The following is a 20,857-nucleotide window of genomic DNA, read 5'->3' as shown; positions in this document are numbered from 1 at the left end:
TGAAAATGGTAGTTAATTGAATCTTATGATCATTTATTAAAACAGTATGTCAATGACCCAGCTGACCTGCTGGGGCCTTTTTAGATGGATTTGTTGACAGGAAGTACAGTATGGTCCATCATCCCCAACATGGCTGTGCTAAGATGCACATGCTAAATTATATTACAAGTGCATTGTGGAGAAAGGAGGAATGATTTCTTTTTTTTAACTGAAAGCTGGAAAATTGAAAAAGCCAGAGCTGAACAATGAACTGAAGCTGTATTTTGAAATTTTTTTTCATTGTGCTTTGATTTCATTAATTGTGATAATTAGAATTATTCTGCACTTGGCCATATGTTAATTAGTTGTTGGCTTTTCTCTTCACATCTGGAGGGGCCTTCTCGGCTTTGAGTCACCTCCTTTACTCTCTTTGTGGAATATAGAAAGATTACTATTTTTCATCCCCACCTAAATTCACTTTTTAAGTCAGAGTTGGGCAAGTTAGACAACAGCCTTAAATTTGCCAAATCATAACAACAGAGATGTTTATTTATTATTATTTCCAACAGGAGATGGACTTTAGTGTATTTCCTACACTATTTTGTTCATGTCTTGTGACACTCCTCTAAAGTCGAAGTTATTCTTGTTATCCATATTTTATACATGAGGAAAATGAAGCTAAAAGAGTTTGGGCAACTTATGCAAAGTCACTCAACTAGTAAATTAAGGGCCTTATCATTGTGCAGTTCTCTCTAAAACCATTGCATCATGGGATTTGGGAACTATCTCTTGGTGAAAAATAGGTGTGAGATAGGGAATGGATATGTCTTAGAGATTTTATTGCTTTGTAAAAAAAATTTTCATGGCATACTAATTAGTTTAAATTTCAAAGATGTTATGGTAGAATGAATCCATATTTTATATTTGATTTAAGATGAAGGGAATGCCTTCATTCTTTCAATATGTATTATAAGTACTGATGGACAATAGGAGGTATGAAGAAAAAGTCATCTATAAATGAAATCACACTAATTTGGTAACAGAAGTTCATGTTGTTAAACTTGAGCATCCAGCCTCTTGTTCCATGTTCTCTGTAGGATGAGAAAGTTATCAGTCTTTATTGGCAATGTATGATTACTACTGTGGTACCCACTGTACAAAAGAATATTGGTTTTCTTTGGTTTGGGTCTTCAGGAACTTTACAATATAAAATCTTCTCTAAATAAACACTTTACTAGTTTAATTTGATATATTCTTAAGATCCAAGGCTTTTAAGATTAAAGATGGAGAATAACTTAGAGCCAGCAGCCATTTAATAAAATGATTCTTTTCTTACTTAGACTAAATCTAGAAGTTAGTTGGTCTTGCTTTTTTACCTCCAGCAGTTTTTGAAGTGCCAGAATGACTTATTTGACATCTGGAGTCAGATTTGGAAACAGTTGTAAGTCATTTTGGTAGATAAAGTTAGCTAGTGACTAGTCCTGTTTTAAGTTCCAAGTCCTCAAATTGAATATAAAATAAATAAATAAACAAAAATGTGATTGTGCAATGTCCAGACTGAAGTTCCACATCTCCAAATTAAATTAAAAAATAAACAAAAATGTGATTATGAAGTGTCCAGGCTGGTTTTGTCAGATGTGGGCATTTGCAGGGGAATCCATGTCTCAATACCTTAATCATGTGTGTGGCTACACTGTGTCATACACAAGTCTCCCAGGAAAAAATTGCTTTAAAAAATGTGTTTTTTGAGGGGGTGGGGAGCATACATAAAGCTTGATTTTTTTAATGTACTTAATCATTTCTAATAAGTATCCCCTCTGCATAGATCAAGCATTTGAAATGGTCTTATTTTGCTATTAAAATTGAGAACAAATATTTAAAATTCAGTTAGTAGCAATTATGAACATAGGGAAACAGACTCCTTGTTCTCAAGCCTTAATTGTGAAAGAGGAAATTAACCTGTGCTGAGGAATTAGTATATTAGACAGCTCTAGTAAGACTGGGCCGTGTTCCATCTGTGAAATCATGTGTGTTTTAATGGGAATAGGCCTGGGATACCTTGAAAACATCGGAGTGTGAATGAGAGATGCATATACCAAACAGTGGTTTTATTGTGTTGAAAAGAAGGAAAGGGGAGTTTGGAAATTATGAGAAAATATTGGTTATACTGTAATGTCCTCTAGGATTAGTAGCTGATTTTATAGGATATTCAACTCTCGAGTTTTGCTGTTCACATAGGTCACAGAGAGCCCCAAGGAAATATCCCTCCCATGTTAGCAATGAGAAAAAGATGAATAGTCTACAATGCCACTTGTTCTGTCCCCCCAGAGACCTGAGGTACAAAGGCAGCCAGGTGACCTAAATTCAGTTGAGAGAAGGGCGAGTCTTTGTTGTGTTTTTGGCAGAGCCCAAGGGGGAGGGTTAACAACCATCAAAGTAGATTTGAGAAAAACAACTAAAGTTTTTGTGAATTTTTAAAGGCCGCTATGGGTTAGCATGACAATTTGAATTCCCAGGAACCACAGGTACAAAGATTTGTATCTTCATGCCAGATCTTTATAACAGGCCTCCGGTGGGTATTATGAGAACTATTAGGGGCAGAGCAGGAAACCCAGACAGACTCTAAGCTGGGCATGTACACAGGTGGTGATCAGTTACCCCTGGAAAATATGCACAAAATCCACCAGAGTCTGGGACCTTCTGTCATAGGACACAAAAACTTAGAGGTGGGGGCTCAGTAAACAAGAAACCTGCCCAAACACCTGACCCAGATAAAAATTGGCAGCTATTTGGGTAGATATTTCAGAAAAAAAAAAAAGATGCTTTCCTTGCCCCGTGCTGACCCTAAATAAATCCCATCTGTACTAGGGGAGACCTAGGAAATCCACTTATACCCAGGATCTGAACGATACAATGTAATGGTATGCCGTAGCTGAAAGGATCAGGCTGAATCCAAGACCCACATCAATTCAAGGTGGAGACTGGCAGTCAGTCAGGGGTGGAATCAAGTAGAAATACTGAGAGTATCATCCCTGAAGCTCCAGTGCAGAGTCCTTCAAAGACAGAAGCTGCAGCAGAGGAAGAACCTTCTTGACTCCCATGTGAGACACCCCTGGAACAACAAGTCCCAAGCTGGGGGAAGAATGAGAACACACAGAGCAGCACCCGCAGTGGCACAGGTGTGCAGGGACTGCAGAGAGAGGGTGGAGCAGGAGCACTCAGGAAAACTCTGTCACCCCAGGCTTCATAGAACAAGTTGGCTGGAATCCACTTCTAGAGGAGCTGGAAGTCCCTGCTGCACTGAAGGTTACTATAGTTATAACAAAATCCAAATCCAGCTCCACCACTACTTAGACTGACTGGACCACCCATGATAATGCCCATGGAAGAGATGTGCCCATTTCAGAAGGACATCAGTTTATCTCAGGCCCAGCTGTTCTTTTACATATGTTAAGTTTTACATTTAAGCAAAATTTACACATGGAAAAAAAATGACTTACGGAGAAAAAAGTAGTTAGGAATGGCTAGGAATTTGGAACTGTCACATACAAACTGTAAAATGGATGTTAATTATAAAAAAAAAAAAAATCATACCAGAGTAAAATGTTAATGGAAATGGTACAGGGGTAGATGGGATCTCTCTATATTATTTTTGTAATTTTTCTGTAAATCCAAAAATAAAGTTTAATAAAAATTTATATTGTTAAGGAATACATTTGAGATCTATTGTTAAGGAGATGAAGGTCAAGCCAGAGACCAAGAAAATGTATTTCTAAATCACACCATTAATAAATAGTAACTAGAATAATAACTCTTATAACTTACTAGTAAGAGCACACAGTAGACTCAGCTGAAAAATGGAGAAATATTTGGACCTTCACCAAATAAGTTATTCAGGTTACTGTTATGCAAGTGAAAAGATAGCCAGCATTATTAGTTGTCAAAGGAAAGCACTTTTGCCACAGTTTTAATGGCCTTTCAGAACCAAGTGCTTTTGAAAATGTAGAGTGAGTAGAATTCCCAAACAGTTCTGGTAGAGGTGCAGGATGGTATAACAACTTGGGAAGATGGTTTGATGGTTTCTTATAAAGATGAAGATTCACTTCCCATATAACCAGGCAGCCCCACTCAGCTATTAATAGAAGAGACACTCAAGCAAACATCTCTACAAAGACCTGTATAGACATAGATGCTTCAATTAAAACTGCCCCAAATGTGAAACAACCCTAAGGATCATCTACTTGTTAATGCATCAACAGATTTCCATACATCTGTAACTACAGAATAAACTGGGCAATAAAAAGGAACACATTACTTTCAACAACATGGAAAAACCTCAGAAACATCAGATTGATGGAAAGAAGCCACACATAGAAGATTACATAGTGTGTAACTCCATTTATATGACATTCTAAAAAAGCCAAAACTGTAGGGACAGAAAGCAGATATGTGTTGGGCTGGGATGGAGGGATGGGCTTGACTATAAAAGGGCACATGGAACATTGAGATGATGGTGATGTTATGAATCTTGATTATGATTGTGATTACATGACCGTATGCAATTCTCGAAACTTATTGAGCTGTAGTCTTAAAAAGGGTAAGTAATTTACATTGTACCTCAACAAACTTGTCCAAGAACGCTGTTAAAATCTGGAAGAACAGATAGTGGGTTCTCATAAAATGCATGTTTAAAATGAAATTTAAGAAGGTTTTGATAATCTCTGTTCGTATCAGATTGTGCTGTCTGGTAGCATTGAGCCTACTACTTCTCAGTGTCTTGTTTCCTTATATGTGAAATGGGATAACAGCCCTATCTTCTGTGACCTTTTGTGTGTGTGTGTGTGTGTGTGTGTGTGTGTGTGTGTGAGCATTTAATTAATTAGTATACATAAAGTACCTAGAAAAATCCCAGAACATAGCCAGTACTCAGATTACATATCTGTGATGATGCTCATGGGACATTAATTTTTATGTATAGTAGGGGCTGAAATGTTAGCTCTCCATGTACTAAGGAAAGAATTTACAGAAACATCATGAGTTTTCTTCAAAATTGATGTTTGTACTATTGACTGATCTCATTTCTGCATTAATTCAAGAAATCTGCTTTTGAGCACTCTCTATACAAGGCAGGTGGTAGAATTACCTTGATGAAGAAGACTTGGTGTGTGCCCTCAAAAACTTACTGTGGAACAGACCAATTTGTAGGGTCTGCATTCTCTGTGATAAGTAGTACTAGGAGTGAACAAGAGGTCCTGCCAGGGTGGACCATGGAATAGGCATCTCCTATGGCAGAGAGGAAGATATATCATGGAGGGGGTGATGGTATGGAGGTCCCTAAAGAGGCAAGCATGTCATCACTTTGGACTCTCAGGAATAGTGATGCATTTAAAAAGTCTATGGAATACTCACACAGGAAGGGGAAAAAATTAAAAGTGGAATCTGTGTAAGGGGTATCTGGTTTTGTAGTAAAGTCTGTTCATTGATATCCTAAATATTGATTGGTAGCTAGGCTTTACAAAGCATGTAGTTCCCATTGTTTTCCATCACAATGGGAAGATCAGATTTAAAATAAACCAGAGCCATAAAAATTCTGAGGACATCAGTGCAGATTTTAATTAAGGTGTGAATGAACCAGGGTGATTGGTCACCATGTGAGCAAAATCAACAGATGGCTGTGTCACAAAGTCTGGATAAAGAGAGACCTTTGTCAGCCCGTATTAGGAAGCAGTGGTGGCTGCCAGTGTTCCAAATGTGCTGGAAAAATTTTGCTTCTTGAGCAGGACCAGTCTGTTGATCACGCACAGGCAGACAAACAGAACCAAGAAACCAGCTTGCCTTCTGGAAGGCTGGGTGGTTTTATGGTGGTCATAAGACATTCATCCCTAAACCAATTTTAAGTTCCAGCAAGCAGGGACAGGTTCAGATTATCTGAGGCTGTATCACAGCGACCACACCTGGCTGCCTGTTGACACTTTGTCAGTGTCACCTTCACACCAAGCTCTTGAAATGGCCTGATAGAAATGAATTCTTGGGATAGAGCTCAGACATGAAACAGGCTTGTTGGAATTCAGCTAAAAAGCTTGAACCTGTACACAGGGAATGGGAACGGTGTTTTTCTGGGGAAACACTAAACCTAGATTTTTTTTTTTTTTTTTAGACTTAGTTTTGGTGAATTTCATATTTAGTATTCTACCTTAGAGTATTACTTGGCTATTATTAATTAATATTGTTGGTTGCATTCAGCAAGTGTTTATAAAACATGAAGAATGTGCAAAACACTATTAGGTGTTTTAGATGGGGGAATTAAAAGATGACTGTAGTATAATTGTGTCCTGAAGGAATTTGTGGTCTGGAGAAGGGTACACATAGACACACAAGTTTCAGAGTTTACACAGTTTAAACAATGTATATGGTCTCTGAGATATTCATGACTTACATTGCGTGTTTTAAAGAATAAAGTTAGTGAAAAAATAATTTCTAGATTTAGAAATGGTTTGAGAGGACATTTAAAAACATACACATTTGGGAGTCTTCTGCACTCTTTCTTGTGGTGGTCTGTTTTCTTTCAAGTGGATTAGTCTTTACCATATATGGGGAAGATATTTTTCTGATATTTTGTTTCTGCTTAACAAAACTACCTAAGAAGTATCAAACTAACCATAAGAGGTTGTTTTTTTTTTCACAGAAAGGAAAATATTTGTTGTTTGTGTTTGAGATTTCTGTTCCTTGAGAGTTAAACTTATTATTATTTTTTAACTATTAAGTAGAGGTGACATGGACAGGAATCACATTCATAACAGAGGAGGAATGATTTTTAGTAATACAGTAACAGCACCAGGTTGCTGCGTGCACAGGTGTGGACACATACACACCTGCGTGTCTACGCACATTTTATTTGTTGGGATTTACCTTGGAGGAGTAAGGTGTGTGAGCAGGAGGCAGGTGCAGAAGGGTTTTTCCCAGTGATAGGCATGTCAGTTCTCATTTCCTCTCTGCTAAGGGGTATGAAGTGCAGCAGCCTTGGTGCCTTCTGGGGCCAGCCTGCTCCTTCCTTCCCCTGACTTCTTGGAGAAGTGCCATCCCATCTCAACCCCTGCCTCCCCAGCCACAATTGGCTGTGGTTTTCCTTTTTGTCTTGTGGTCCCATTGAGGGTTGTGTAATTTAATTTAAGAAGCAGAACAACCAGTGAGAGGCGAATCTTGCAGACTGAGGAAGTTCCTGTAAATGCTAAAAATCACCAACTGAAAAGAAAGGAATGTGGTGGTGGAGTTAAGGAATTAGTGAGATGCTGGCCAGGCCGTGGTTCTCAAACACAAAAAGAAGAATCTGGTCTTGGATTCTGAGCCCTGCATTTGCATAATCAGCCTTCTATGCAATTTGTACTTGATGTCTTAATCTGTTATTCTGAGAACTATGAAATCTTGAAATGCCGATCCAAGTTACTCCAAGTTAACCTCTGAACTTGATCTAATTTCACTTGGAATTAGCCTTTTAAAAAACATTCTTTTTAGTGATATTTAACACCAGACTATACCCTGACATAGTCACAGAAGCATGGAGTGCAACCTGCTCCAATTCTGTCCCCAGCACTCCCCTCCCTCCACTCCACCACTCCACCAAAGCCTCTTCAATTCATTTACAGTTTACTTTTTTTTAAAATTAGCTTCCTGGTCCTGTGGATACACCTGGTGCTGAGATCCACCATGCCACATCCATGAACGCACATAAAAAAGTGCGTTCTTTCCGCTGTTCTTCATTTTTCTTGTTTCTCCTTCCTTCAATCCCCTTAGTCTCCTTTGCTGATGATCTTTCCTCTCTTTTGATAAAATTTCCTTTCACTTTTTTTCCCTTTTCTCTCTCTTATTTTGGACTAGCTTCTGCATATCAAAGAAAACCTTCCACCTTTGACTTTTTGGAACTGGCTTATTTCACTTAGCACAATAGTCTTGTTTAAAATCTGAACTACTGTCTTGACTGTAGCAAATGAAACAGTATTGTGTTTATTAAACTTATGCCCTCCCCTGTCCCACTACTACTGTAGATCTTTCCCTGCTGAGGAAGTCTGTATAAAAAAAAACCCAGAATATATATTTCATTTATCATAGGACATTTAAACTTCTAAGGATTTTAAAATAATACTTCTTAGTGGTAAAATAATTTCTTTAGGCTTGAAAATGTTCAATGAATTTTTGATCTAATGCTTCATAAAAATGCTTTGATCCTGTTTTTTTTATGGATAAAGTCCAGTCCACATGTGAAATTACACTAAAGTCAGGATGATCAGTTATGATTATGTAAATTGTAGAATTGAATCTGGCTAAGCATTTAAAATACCCTGCCTCAAATTGCAGTGTTTAATTGTAATCTTAGATTATTATCAGGATAATTGCTGTTTTAAGTCTTATTTCCATGAGATGTGAAGGCAGACTCATGTCTTAGTTATTTCGTCTGCAGAGCCCCCACACAAGGCCTGGAGGGGTACCCAGTGAGCATGGCACTGAATGGAATGGTCACCCAGAAGCTTCTTTCCTCCATTTTCATTTTGTGCATGCCTGTAGAAAACATAGTCACCAAAATTTATGTCAGAACTATAGCATTATTATAGCAGGAGGTTGTCTTCTCATATAAGACTTCAGCCAGACTCAACAAAAATGTTCTAATTCATTGGCTCTATGGTATATGATAATTTTGAGTTCATTTTTTTGTAAATTGTGTGCTACACATAATTTATTAAATAGGTTGTGTCCTTTATATCATCACTATTTAGAATTTACAATAAATTATGAATATGTATATGTGCACGCATTTTTCCTCCTCCAGAGCCAGTTTTTAAACCCTTAGCACCATATCTCTAAGGAAGCCTCCTTTTTATTCTAGTTACTTCTAGGATTTTGGGTAATAAAGACTAACTAAGGTTCTTTTGAGCTGGGATTTGAAAGACAGCCATATATGACTTCTTGTGCTCTGCATTTTTGGGGACTGAACCCAGGGGTGTACTATTTAAATTTTTTTTTTTTTTTTTTTTTTTTGGTACCAGATATTGAACTCTGGAGCTTTTGACCACTGAGCCACATCCCCGGTACTATTTTGTATTTTATTTAGAGACAGGGTCTCACGGAGTTGCCTAATACCTTGCTTTTGCTGAGGCTAGCTTAGAACTCTCCATCCTTTGCCTCAGCCTCCTGAGCCACCGGGATTACAGGCATGTGCCACCATGCCCAGCTATTTTTTAAAATTTTGAGACAGGGTCTTGCTGAATGCTGAGGCTGGCCTTGAATTTATCATCCTCCTACTTCAGCCTCTGAAGTTGCTGTTATCACAGGAGTGTGCCACCATGCCCACCTCCTGCACTATACTCTGTATGGTGGAATGAAGGCAATGTAGCTGTGGCCCCAGAATCAGGTCAGGCCTTGGGTTGGAGGGGCTTGGTATTCTGCTACAAGCCAGCAGAGCTCAGACCCCATGTCAAATCCCAGACCAATCCATCAAGTCCAGGGTAGATCCGGGGCTCCTACAACATGATACGAAAAATTTGGGGAGCTTCTTTAAGGCAATAGAATGAAAAGTTTAGGTAAAAGACTGGAAATCCCAGGTGAGTGGCCCTGTGGCTTCAACTTCCTGGTAGACCAGATTGGACTAAACTGAACATTTAAGAAACCATGTGCTTGCAGCTCAAGAATGTGAAGGTAGACACTAATATCTACAAGAATATCAGTGGTGGCAGAAGTCAGCAAACAGAGGGTCACCACTCGTTGGCTAGGATGAGAAGCCTTCTGCTAAAGGAACAGAACCATAGGCTGTCTGTCTGTCTCTTTCTTCTGTTATTTTAAGAAATTGACTCAGGCCCTTGTAGGTCTGAAATCTTGTGGGTCTGAAATCTGCAGGACAGACCAACTGCTACAGATCCAAGGGTGAGCCGATGTTGCAATCTTGAGTTTGAAGGTGGTCTGGAAGCAGAATTCTTTTCTTCTTGAAAACATCAGTCTTTCCCGTTTTGATTGGATGAGGCCTACCCACATTTTGCAGGATAATCTACTTGACTCAAAATGTTCCGCTTTAAATGCTAGTCACATGTTAAAAAAAAATATGTTACAGAGACATCAAGATGGGTATTTAATATAAAAACTGGTACCACTCTCAAGCCAGGTTGACACATAAAATTAACCATCCTGGTCTAGAGGAGGGCTTGTGAGGGCAGGTGACCCCTGCCACAGCATGGAGGTAGCCCGAGGCACGGAGAATGGAAGAAAAAGGCAGCAAGTGAAAGATGGGGTTCAGCTCTCTGCCGTGCTCTTAGCTGGTTCAGTGGGGCCTCTGGGAGGTGAATCCTTTTATCCTTCCATCCTGAGTGAGTTTTCTGCCATGTAAAATAAGACATTTTGTAGAGACATGCCACATCAGAAGTGACAGGACTGGGGTTTACATTGATTTTTTTTTTTCCTTATGGAACCCTGTTGGAGGAAATCTGAACACCCCCACCCCCCAAAAAAAGTTAACAGTTGCTTATCTAAATCAATGTGAGGCACAGAATAGGAACCAGCTCCCTTGAGCAGGCTGCACATCTCTGGAGCGTGGTATGGAAACCACTGGAGTCCATCTCCCCCCACTCCTCCACCATGTTTTCTTTTCCTAACTAACTACTTAACTCCTGAACCCGTGTCTATTCCATGATCATGGAATAATAGAATCAAGAACCAAAGCCATTCCTTCTTAGCTGCAGAATTCTTCCTGTTGAAAGACCTGGAGTCTTGTCCTTGCTTGCACTGATTTGCTAAAACACCCCCACACACCTTCTGATATCTGCGAACATTTTTACAATTTATAATAAGAGTTTCTTGGCATACAGGACTCCACTTCTAAAGAAAAATTCTAATGATAGTGAGGTCAGAACCATAGATCTTAGCTGAAATTATATGGAAGTGAAAAAAATTTTAACTTTTAACAATTTTACTATTAAGGGTCTTCATATTGGTGTTTGTGTGTTTGAGCTGATTATACCCAATTATAACTGAGTACAATTGACAGAACTTGCAATATTTAGGCATAAATAACTTAAGAACACCTAATTCTGAAATTATGCAAGTATTGGTTATTTAGAATTATGGACAGTTTCTTTCAGCACTGAGATAGGTCTCTACTGATGAACTTATGGTTGATAAGAAGACAAATTTATGAATTTATTAAATGCTCAAGTAAAGAGACACTAAAGGCAGCCAAGATGAGAAATCAGGCTGGTTATTAAAGGGACTGAGAGTTGTGAGTAGGGAGAATGAATTTCTCAGGAGGAGCTGGCCTGGGAATTAGAACATAAAGGATGGACTTGGAGCCAGGTCTGGATCTGAGTGGGAAGGAGGAGGCGGGGGTGGGGGTGGGGGGTTTCAGGAGATGGAAGGGTGTCAGCAGATGTGTAGCGTGGGAAAGAAATGCTCAAGGGAGCAAGGTCCTCTTCTCTCAAAGGCAATTGGAAAGGTATGTTTAAAATTAAGATACTCAAAAGAGATTAAGGCCCCTTAAGATGCTGGCACAAGGTGAATAGGAAATTACCACATGTAAAATTTTATAAAAGACTCCCTGTGGAGGTACAGTGTTATTATAAGACAACCTGGTTTGCAAGGCTATCACCTCCATTGTGGACAACAGCCACATTGATAATAGATAGAAAATTTGGGTTTTCATAAGATGCTTTGTGTTGCTTCATGAGTTATATGTTATAAACAGTATTTTATGTATATTCATGCCAGTTCAAGTATTTATGGAATGGTCATCTGACTCTAAAAGATGTACAGGTTTAATGTCTCTAATCCAAAAAAATAAAATGCTCCAAAATCTGGAACTTTTGAGCATCAACATCATGCCACAAATGGAAAATTCCATACCATGAAACTACATACTACATAACCAGTTACTGCATACAGTTATTAAAAATATTGTGTAAAATTACCTTCCTGCTATGTGTATAAAATATATATGAACTATAAACAAATCTTGGGTTATGTTTAGACTTAGGTCTTATTCCCAAGATATTTCGGTATGTTCAAATATTCCAGAATCTGAAAAAAATCATCTTAAATGCTTTTGGGCCAAAGGTTTTGGGGTAAGGGGTACTCATCCTAAAATATCAGATTTTCCTGCCTACCTAGCAATTCTACTCAAGAGTAACATTCTAAAAACTTCATATATATAGCCCAACAACTGACCCATAGTTATAATAAATGTTTATAAGAAGCATATTCAAGATTTTAAAGTGGGAATTATTAAATTATTAGCCTTTAAGCTTACAAAGTTATGTCCAGAGACTTACATTCCATAAGAATGACCTGCTGGCCCATCCTATCTTCAGTTCTTTCCTTTTTTTCTTTCTTTTTTCTTCTTCTTCTTCTTTTTTTTTTTTTTTTTTTTTTTATCAGGAATTGAACTCAGAGCATTTAATCACTGGGCCACATCCCTGGCCCTTTTTATTTTGCATTTTGAGACAGGGTCTTGCTGAGTTGCTTAGGGCCTCACTAAATTGTTGAAACTGGCTTTGAACTCGAGATCCTCCTGCCTCAGCCTCCCCAGCCCCTGGGATTGCAGGTATGTTCATTTCTTAAGTGCACAAATGTAACAGTGGAGCTCTAGTGTCCTTGATCCTTTTTTTTTTTTTTTTTTTTAGCAAATTTAGTGACTGACTTTGTCATTTTTGTTAAGGAGGTTAATGCTGATGTTGCAAGATCTTGTAGTTGCCTCTGGTGAGGGTGGGTTTGGTAGTGACACTGCCATTGGTGCATGACTTTATATCCTTTTGGAAATAGTAAATTCCATTTGGTTTTTCCATTCTATTTTTGTTATTGTTTCCTTGATAAATGTAAAATCCTGAGTGAATAAGAAAAAAAAAATCCAAGTAATTTTGCTCCAGAATCAACTCTTCAAATTTTACAGTATAAAATGTTCTTATTGCTCTAGACAGAGCAAAAGCTTTCAAAGTTAATTCTGCATACCTGAAATTCTCTGGCACAAAATAATTCTGAATACTAGTAGAAAATTTATGGATTTCAATTAGAGTTTGTAGTGTATCATAATTCCAGTTTTATATTCCATGCAGTTCAGTGTTTTGGATTTTTAATGGGGCCAGTGCAGTAATAATAAAAGTGATTCAAAATGCACCCAGTAATTACAGAGATTTGCTGTTGCCTTTGCATTAAAAATGATGATGATTTATGCTCAGAGAAATTGCGGTCTGTGGCTCTATTTAGGGTATTCTTGCTATTAGGCTGCTTATTAGTTATGGTCAGTGATTTAAAGCTTAAGAGCTACATTAGAGGGCTGTAAAATTATTTATTTCTTAATAGATAATAGTAAATTTGAAACAGACGTTAGGTTAATTATAATCTTGTACATTAAAGAATATGTATTAGCCCTTTGTCTCTTCTTAGGTCTTTTGAAATCCATTTCAAGTACATGGAAAATATAGGTGATTGGAATAGACATCTGGTGTATTTACTTCTGCCTCCTGGTTTATAAATAGTTAACACCTTTTCTGAGTGTTCTCAAAACAGACTTAACTTCTCATTGTGAATCCGTCTCCATGCTAAGCACATGCTAGGCTTCACTATAACTTGTCGTTGTTCCAGATTGACATTCCATGAATTAGGCTGAAAAGATCTGAGGGTCAGGGCCTTCTCCTGATCCGGGGTGGAGGCCGTGGGGGATGGGAATGTGAAGGCTAAGTATACTTTAATTTGGCATTGCTGGAGGAAGTTTGTCATTATTCCCATCATTAATAATTATGTATAAATTTACGTGTGTATATATATACATGTACACACACTTGTAAAAATTAGGTTTTATATGCTTCTTATTATAACTCTATAAGAAATCATCCAGTGTAAACATCGAGATGCATCGGAATAAAAATTCCTTATAATATTTATTTTGATATTCAAATTCCTATTTAATGTTTAGGTGTTATACTAAATCAAGAGAAAAGTTATAGAGAAAGAGACTGTCTAGGAAGCTGTTAAATCAAATGAGAAAATATGTATTTATCATAAGTTAGGCTATGCTTTTAAAAGGAGATATCAGCTCCTTTTCCCACACTCAACTCAAAACCTTAGCATCACAAATACTCTTTCGTGGGTTTGTGGTGACTTTTTTTGCCTCAGTGATCTTCATCTTGTGGCCTAGCATCTCAACACTGGCTTCTTCAGGGACAGTGGCATAGGAGGATTTTAGAGCGAGGCTTAGAAGAGACTTCTGTTGTTTCTGCTTACAACTCATGGATCAGAACTCCATCAGAGGAGGGCCTTCGGCCTATGGTAAGGAAACCTGGGAATGAAAGCCTTTAGTTGTGTTGAGGAAGAGGGAAACAAAATAGTAGTCTGTGAATATCACACATTGTCTCTGCTGCAATATGTGAATGCTTCTGTGCTCAGCATGTACTATTGTGAATTTACAGCTTGGAAAATCATTAATATATGACATCTTTTAAGTAGTTTCATGATCTCCCTGCTACCTTCTGCCCCACATACTAATAAACGGAAAGAAAATCAGTTGGTTGCATCCAGATTCCTATCTCTCATGGCTTGGTACGTGGTCATTTATCACAGTCGGCCTCTATCTTCCTTTAGAGCTGCTGGTTGCCTTGCCTAAATGCAACCCTGCCCACTGGGCAGATGATAGTCCCCATTAGTCTGTCCCACGTTGGGCCAGCCTTTCCATCACTGACCTCTCCTTCCTTTGTCCCCAGGGAATTCCCTCCCTTTCATGAAAATTAATGGTGCACATTCAGAAGATGCGAAAGAGTCATTATTTAACTGTTTAACAGAACTCTGCAGATGATAAATCCGGTTACATATTGTATTAGTTTTCTATGGCTGCTTAATAAATGACTACAAACTTAGTAGCTAAAAATAACTCCCATTTATTATCTCATAGTTCTGTAGGTCAGAATTCTGAGCAAGTTCCAAGCTTGGTTAGTTGGGTTCTCTGCTCAGTGTCTTACTGAGCCAAATGCAAAGTATCCGCCAGTCTGGGCTCCTCTCTGGAGATTAGGAGGGAAAACCTGATTCCAGGCTCATTAAGGTTTTTGGAACAGTCTAGTTTCTTGCAACAGCAGAGTGAGGTTCCCATTTCTTTTGTTGGCTGTTACTGTGGGTCTGGGTCTAAAGACTGCCTCCTTCCTCTTCATCTGGCTCCTTCCATGTTTGACCAGCAGTAGTGGAGGGTAGAGTTGTATCATTTTTGAGTTTTGCATGTCTCTGACTTCCTGTTTTCCAACCAGAGAAGCACAGTGCTTGAAAGGGCACATTGTACTAGGCTAGCCAACCTGAACTATTTTCCTTTTGTCACATACTGTCACCTTCTCTTGGGAGTGTGACATCTCATGCATTTACAGGTTTTATCCACACTCAGAAGGGAGGGCAAGAATCACCGGGCTTTCCTTAGAATTTTGTCTACTATGTGTTTCTTGCCCAGGAAAAAATTAGGAAGCTTTTGTTTAGTAGAACTGGCATTTTTGCTCAAACACAGTTTTGTCAAGTAAGAAATTCTTCTAAAATAAGAATTCGATGTGAGTATGGCTGGAATTGGTGGGAAAAGAGAATTTTCTTTCAAAAGCTTCTTGATGTCCAGAAAATGTTCGAAAAAAGAAAGTTCACTTAGGTCATGGGCATATAAAATAGTTCACTTGCTTGGTTTTAAAATTAAGAACAATATTTAGAAAATTTATTTTACTAAGTACACTTAAAAAAGAGTAATAGTCAATAAAAGTAGAGAGATGTCATGGGAACTGGGATGTCCATTGAGATCTTAATAGGGTAACAAGAGCCCTAAGTGGGTCATCTTGCTAATACTTTTATAAAAAAAAAAAACTTTGTAAACCAGGCACGGAGACACATTCCTGTAGTTCCAGTTACTCAGGAGGCTGAGGCAGGAGGATTGCTTGACCCCAGGAGTTTGAGACCAGCCAGGGCAACATAGCAAGACCCTTCCCAAAAACAAAACAAAAATTTATGATTTTACATAAGTCGTTTAATAATTTTCTTAAGTGTTACTTCTCCAGAGAGATCATCCTTTGAACACTGGCAGCCCTATCTCTGCCTCTCACTGTCTTACTGTTTTTACAGAATGTGACAGGATTTGAAATTATCTTGGGTGTTTACATGGGTCATTGTCTATTCTCCGCATCCCCACTTGAATACAGAATGATGACTGTAATGTTTTGTATCACTTTGACCCTGGAATACAAATACAGGAAACCGAGTCCCGGCTCCAGTTCTGTCATTAACTCGTTTAGAGGTCGCTTCGTTTGTGAGTTCTGAGAACTGATGTCAGCTCAGCATCCGTGAAACAAAGACATTCACAATATGGGAACGACATGATTTCTAGTGCTTCGGCCTCAGCTGGTCCCAATGCCTTGTTTTGTTTTCTCCTTGGACAGAGGTCTACTGGAAATGATTTCCTTTCTTTGATTGGCACTTAGTATTTCTGAATATTGGGTGGCCATGTGTATAAAGAAAAGAAGGCCCTATGAAGGAGCTTGCACAGGGTTCCTGAGAGTGAATTATTCCTCCTGCCTTTGACTTTCTGCCCGTGGAATTGAGGTCCAGTGTGTTATATTAGCTATTAATTACCTGTCCTATATCCTCCCCCCCCATAGAAATATTGTTGAAAGTATTGTGTGTCCCAGTCTAGAACTATGACACGCCTTGGGCAACAAAAGGTGAGTAGAAGTGATGTGAATCTCTTCTAAGCAGAAACTTTACAAAACTCTGCATGGTTCAAAAATTTTAAATCTTTTTCTCTTTGTTATAATGACTGACAGTGTTTATAATAGAAATTCTTCTGTCAGCTTTGGATCTGGGGTGAAGAAAATGGCAAAGAACTATAGCTGATCCCTAGTAGATTTGTAGCATGACCTAAAAATAAACCCTTGCCTTTAAGCCATTAAAATTCCAGATCATTTGTTACTGCAGCATTAATTGGCCCATCCTGACTGATACACATGGCCTGATACTTGTTTGCCCCACTGAGATCATCTTGGCCTCAAGTCTTATTTTAGCTAATATTAAACAAACAATTTGACATGGGCTTCAACAAGCACAGCATACAGGTGCAGTCTGACAGTTCACTGATTTACGAACAGGCTTCCTGCTTTATGTCCAGAGGCAATAGGAAGTCCAAGGAAATTCATACCTTGGACAAGGCAACACGGACAAGTGGGAAATAGAAGCTGAGTCATAAATGTTTCTCTGCTCATTTTCTTCCTTGCACCATTCTGAATGATACCTCCTAAGGCTCCTGGGGGAAAGTACTGTGTAATTTAGCAAAACATCCCCAGTGGTCAACCCCATCATACTTCCTGTGCTGGTTTTCCCTTCCCTTCTTTGTACTCTCTGGAATTTTAGCTCCAAATAAATTGCCTGCTCATGAGCCTTTGTCTCAGATTCTGTTTGCTGGAAGAACCTGACTCATTACCACTTAGACCCTCTTTTAATTGGACTCATCAAAACATTACCCCCATCCAGAGTGAAATATTTAATTTCACAAGTAAAGGCTAATACTTTATCCTTGCAATAACTCACACAATACAAACATTTTGCTCTTCACACTGGAAGTTATTGTTAGGTTTTCTGGTCCAAAAATAAGTCTTCTTCCTGCCCCCACCACACAGATTGATCCCCTATCATTAGATACTTGTCAGTCCATCCCGATGATGGTGGCGTACAGGTATTAGATGGGAGGAATACATGTTTTTGAGATTCAGCCTTTGTAGAATAACACATTGGTAGGCAACTCTTTAAATTTTATGATATGGTTGAGGCTTTGGCACGATAGTCATCGTGCCACACCCACACCTTGTTGCCCACCAGCTCCGAGTGCCCTGTATGACAGTTGTGGGGTACCAGGGGAAATGCTGCCTTGCCCAGGCACTGAGTTGACCCCGTTTCCATTGTGCCTTGGCTCTTGCCCCTCCTGGACTCCTTGCACTCTGTTCCCTAAGAATCCTAAAGTCATAGCATGATATGACCAGAGGATAGTTTAAAATCATTTGGCCAGCCTCCTTATTTCATAGATCAGAAAATAAATCCATAGAGGTTAAGGAAAATGATCTGTTTTGTGGGGTGGGGAGAAAAATTGAGGGGGATATAATTTGGACTGTTGAGAAGATACTGTTCTTTTTTGACATAATTAAATTCTTGATTATGATGCTCTTAAATGAACCATGAAATTCTAAGCACTTACAATGCAAGTGTGATTTTTAACTAAGGCTCTTTCCACCCCATCTGAATGTTAAGGTGGCAGATGCATAACTAATCTTAGCTGAATCTATATTAAGAAATCAGCAAGGTGTCTTTATTTAACTTGCATGATCTGTGAATATAATGTAGTGTTAAATAGCATGATTTTGCACGTTACATCCCAAAATAAAAACAACTTCTCCTTTAATGTGAAAGGTTATTTTATATTTAGGCTCAAAGGGAAAGAAAAGTACAGAAGGAAAACATGGAAGAATTTGTTTCTAAATGTGATTTGAGCAGGTGTGTGTGTGTGTGTGTGTGTGTGTGTGTGTGTGTGTGTGTGTCTGATGGACCAAAGTCAATGCTTGGAATTGTGTCCTATGACATACAAAGGAAACTCTTATCAATAAGAGAGAGGGCAGAGGGCATAACCTTCTTTATCAATAGAAGGGAGGGTAATACATTTTCGGGGTTGGGGGGAACTGAACCCATTGATCCTCTATGTTTGTGCTCAGGTATGTTTCCATGGATCTGTTTGAGTCCCAGGAAGTTTGTGTCTTTTGTATTTTGTTTTGGGAACCAAGGCTCCTGCAGAAACTCCATGAGTTTAATCTCTGTTCTCTATTTAACATCTTTGCTGCCATGGGTCAGATTCCTGAAGGGGTGAACAATGAAATATTTTAAGGCCTTTGGAAGATTGTGTGGAGAGGAAATCCAGTTATTCTGAGTTAAGACGTAAAAAATGTTGGCCTTTAGCTTCTTGAAATGCTGCTGTCAACTTTTGCCTCTTGCACACTGACCAGGGCAAACATGTAGGACCACTCGTGCTGATTCAGAAATTTGGATTCTGGAGTTTGACTCTTGCTTGGTTAACCAGTTTTAAAAATTGTAATGTGTTTGAACTTCTTTAAGAATCCAATTCTAGCTTCTGATGATTCCATTCCCCTGTGAAAATACTCCCAGTGCAAGGAACACAGACGCTTGAGGAATAAATACAAGAGTCCCAGAACCTATTTGGGTACCAACTGTTGTCAGTGATGCTCCATAAATAATATGCTTTATATAAATATATGTGAAGTTGTTTCTAAATTTCTCAGTCTCTTTTAAAGCAGTGATTTTTTTTTCAAAGTAAGAAAAATATAATAGTGAGGTTATGCTGTATGAGTGTTTCTGCTTATATGCATACACACAGTCATATGCAGTGTGGGGAGAGACTGTTTTTAAAACAATTAAAGAGGTCTTGATGCTTCAACAAGCTGAGAACTACTACCACAGTACTTATGTTCTATAGGGCATGCTTCACAAAGCTAAATGAAAAATTTTTAAAGTTAATGGCTAAACGGTGCTTAAAGCACACGCATTATTCATGATTTATTTTAATAACATTTGTGGATGACTAACTTAATAATGCCACTGAACATCCATTATGTTTTTGTTCTGAAGATGTGCCTAAGTATCTATGTCTCCTCAGGGGTGGGTTTATATCACTCAGTGATTGAGCTGAGATGTAGAAATTCCACATCTTTGTATAAGGCAGGCACTAGAAAAACATCCAGACAGACAGGCTCACAAGGTGCCAGATACTGTTCTAAGCAGACTTAAGATTTTAGCTAATTTAATTGTCAACAGCCTCCTGTGATGGAGGTATTAGTCTTGTTCCTATTTTATAGGGGAAATTAAAGGAGAGAGTGGTTAGGTCCACTGGGCCCAAGGAACCCTATCTGGGAAGTGGCAGGGCTGGGGTTTGAATCTAGAAAGCAGATCCCTTACCCTGGGCTGCTTCCTCCAGGAATTCCCATTTGTCCTGGCTGGGCCAGATGAGATGACAGCCAGGGGTGGCTAGGGGCTGATTGGTTTGGTTTGAGGTCATAAAAGCCACGTGTCCTTCATTCCCCACATTCCCTACTGTCTCCCCCCAAAACTACCCCCCATACCCACCCTGTGCCCACTCTGAATACATCGCATCAGGTGACTTGGGACTGACTGAGGGGCCAGATCTTCTCCGGGGAACTGCTACTTCCTAGGAGCAAGTGTGAGTGGTTAGGGTCTCCAGTGTGTGAAGCAGCTCACTCCTACTCACATCTTTTGCTGCTTCGGGTAACCTCTTACACGTCCTCAGAGTTCATCGGGACAAGGCGGGCCTCTGAGGGTTGTTTGGATGACTCTCCATGGCTGTTCCTTTAAAACTCTTAGGTGGTGGTCCATCAGAGCTTGCTGTTTTTGTTAGATGTCATAGTGCCACTTTTCACCTTTGCCAAAGTCAGACATAAGGTAGGGCAATCGAAAACAGCTCCCTGGATAGGCCCTCACTCTGGAAGCCACTAAACATGCAAATATGCCTTTTCGCAGAATTGCTAAAGAGGATTATGACAGTTGTCTTGCTTCCCTGCCCATTCCAATTTGGCAGGTGAGGTCAAGGCCCAGTGGAGGCCATGCTTCAGTGTGTAGGGGCTGAGACTGGATGCCAGGAGACAGGCAGCCGGTGATTTTGATGTGGCAGACTGGCAGTCCTCAGAATTGTCTGCATTGCTTTGAAAGGGACTGGCAAGCAAGTATCTCTGACAAGCAGGTTTTTCTGAACCCACCAACCATCTCTGCAAATCCTCTCACGAGACATGAGTGAAAGGTCAGCTCACCTTCCTGGCAGGAAGGTACCAGT

The 20,857-nt window shown here is 39.1% G+C and overlaps 1 protein-coding gene across 1 annotated transcript in view; it reads left to right on the top strand.

Annotated features, from left to right (window-relative positions):
* The window catches only part of Samd5 (sterile alpha motif domain containing 5), a 55,717-nt gene that overhangs the window by 20,612 nt on the left and 14,248 nt on the right, over window positions 1–20,857 (top strand). The window lies entirely within an intron of this gene.

The sequence above is a fragment of the Ictidomys tridecemlineatus genome, chromosome 8, assembly GCF_052094955.1.
Source record: "Ictidomys tridecemlineatus isolate mIctTri1 chromosome 8, mIctTri1.hap1, whole genome shotgun sequence".
In the NCBI taxonomy this organism is placed as follows: domain Eukaryota; kingdom Metazoa; phylum Chordata; class Mammalia; order Rodentia; family Sciuridae; genus Ictidomys; species Ictidomys tridecemlineatus.
Note: the sequence above shows the minus strand (reverse complement) of the source record. Positions and strands in the feature narration are given on the sequence as shown.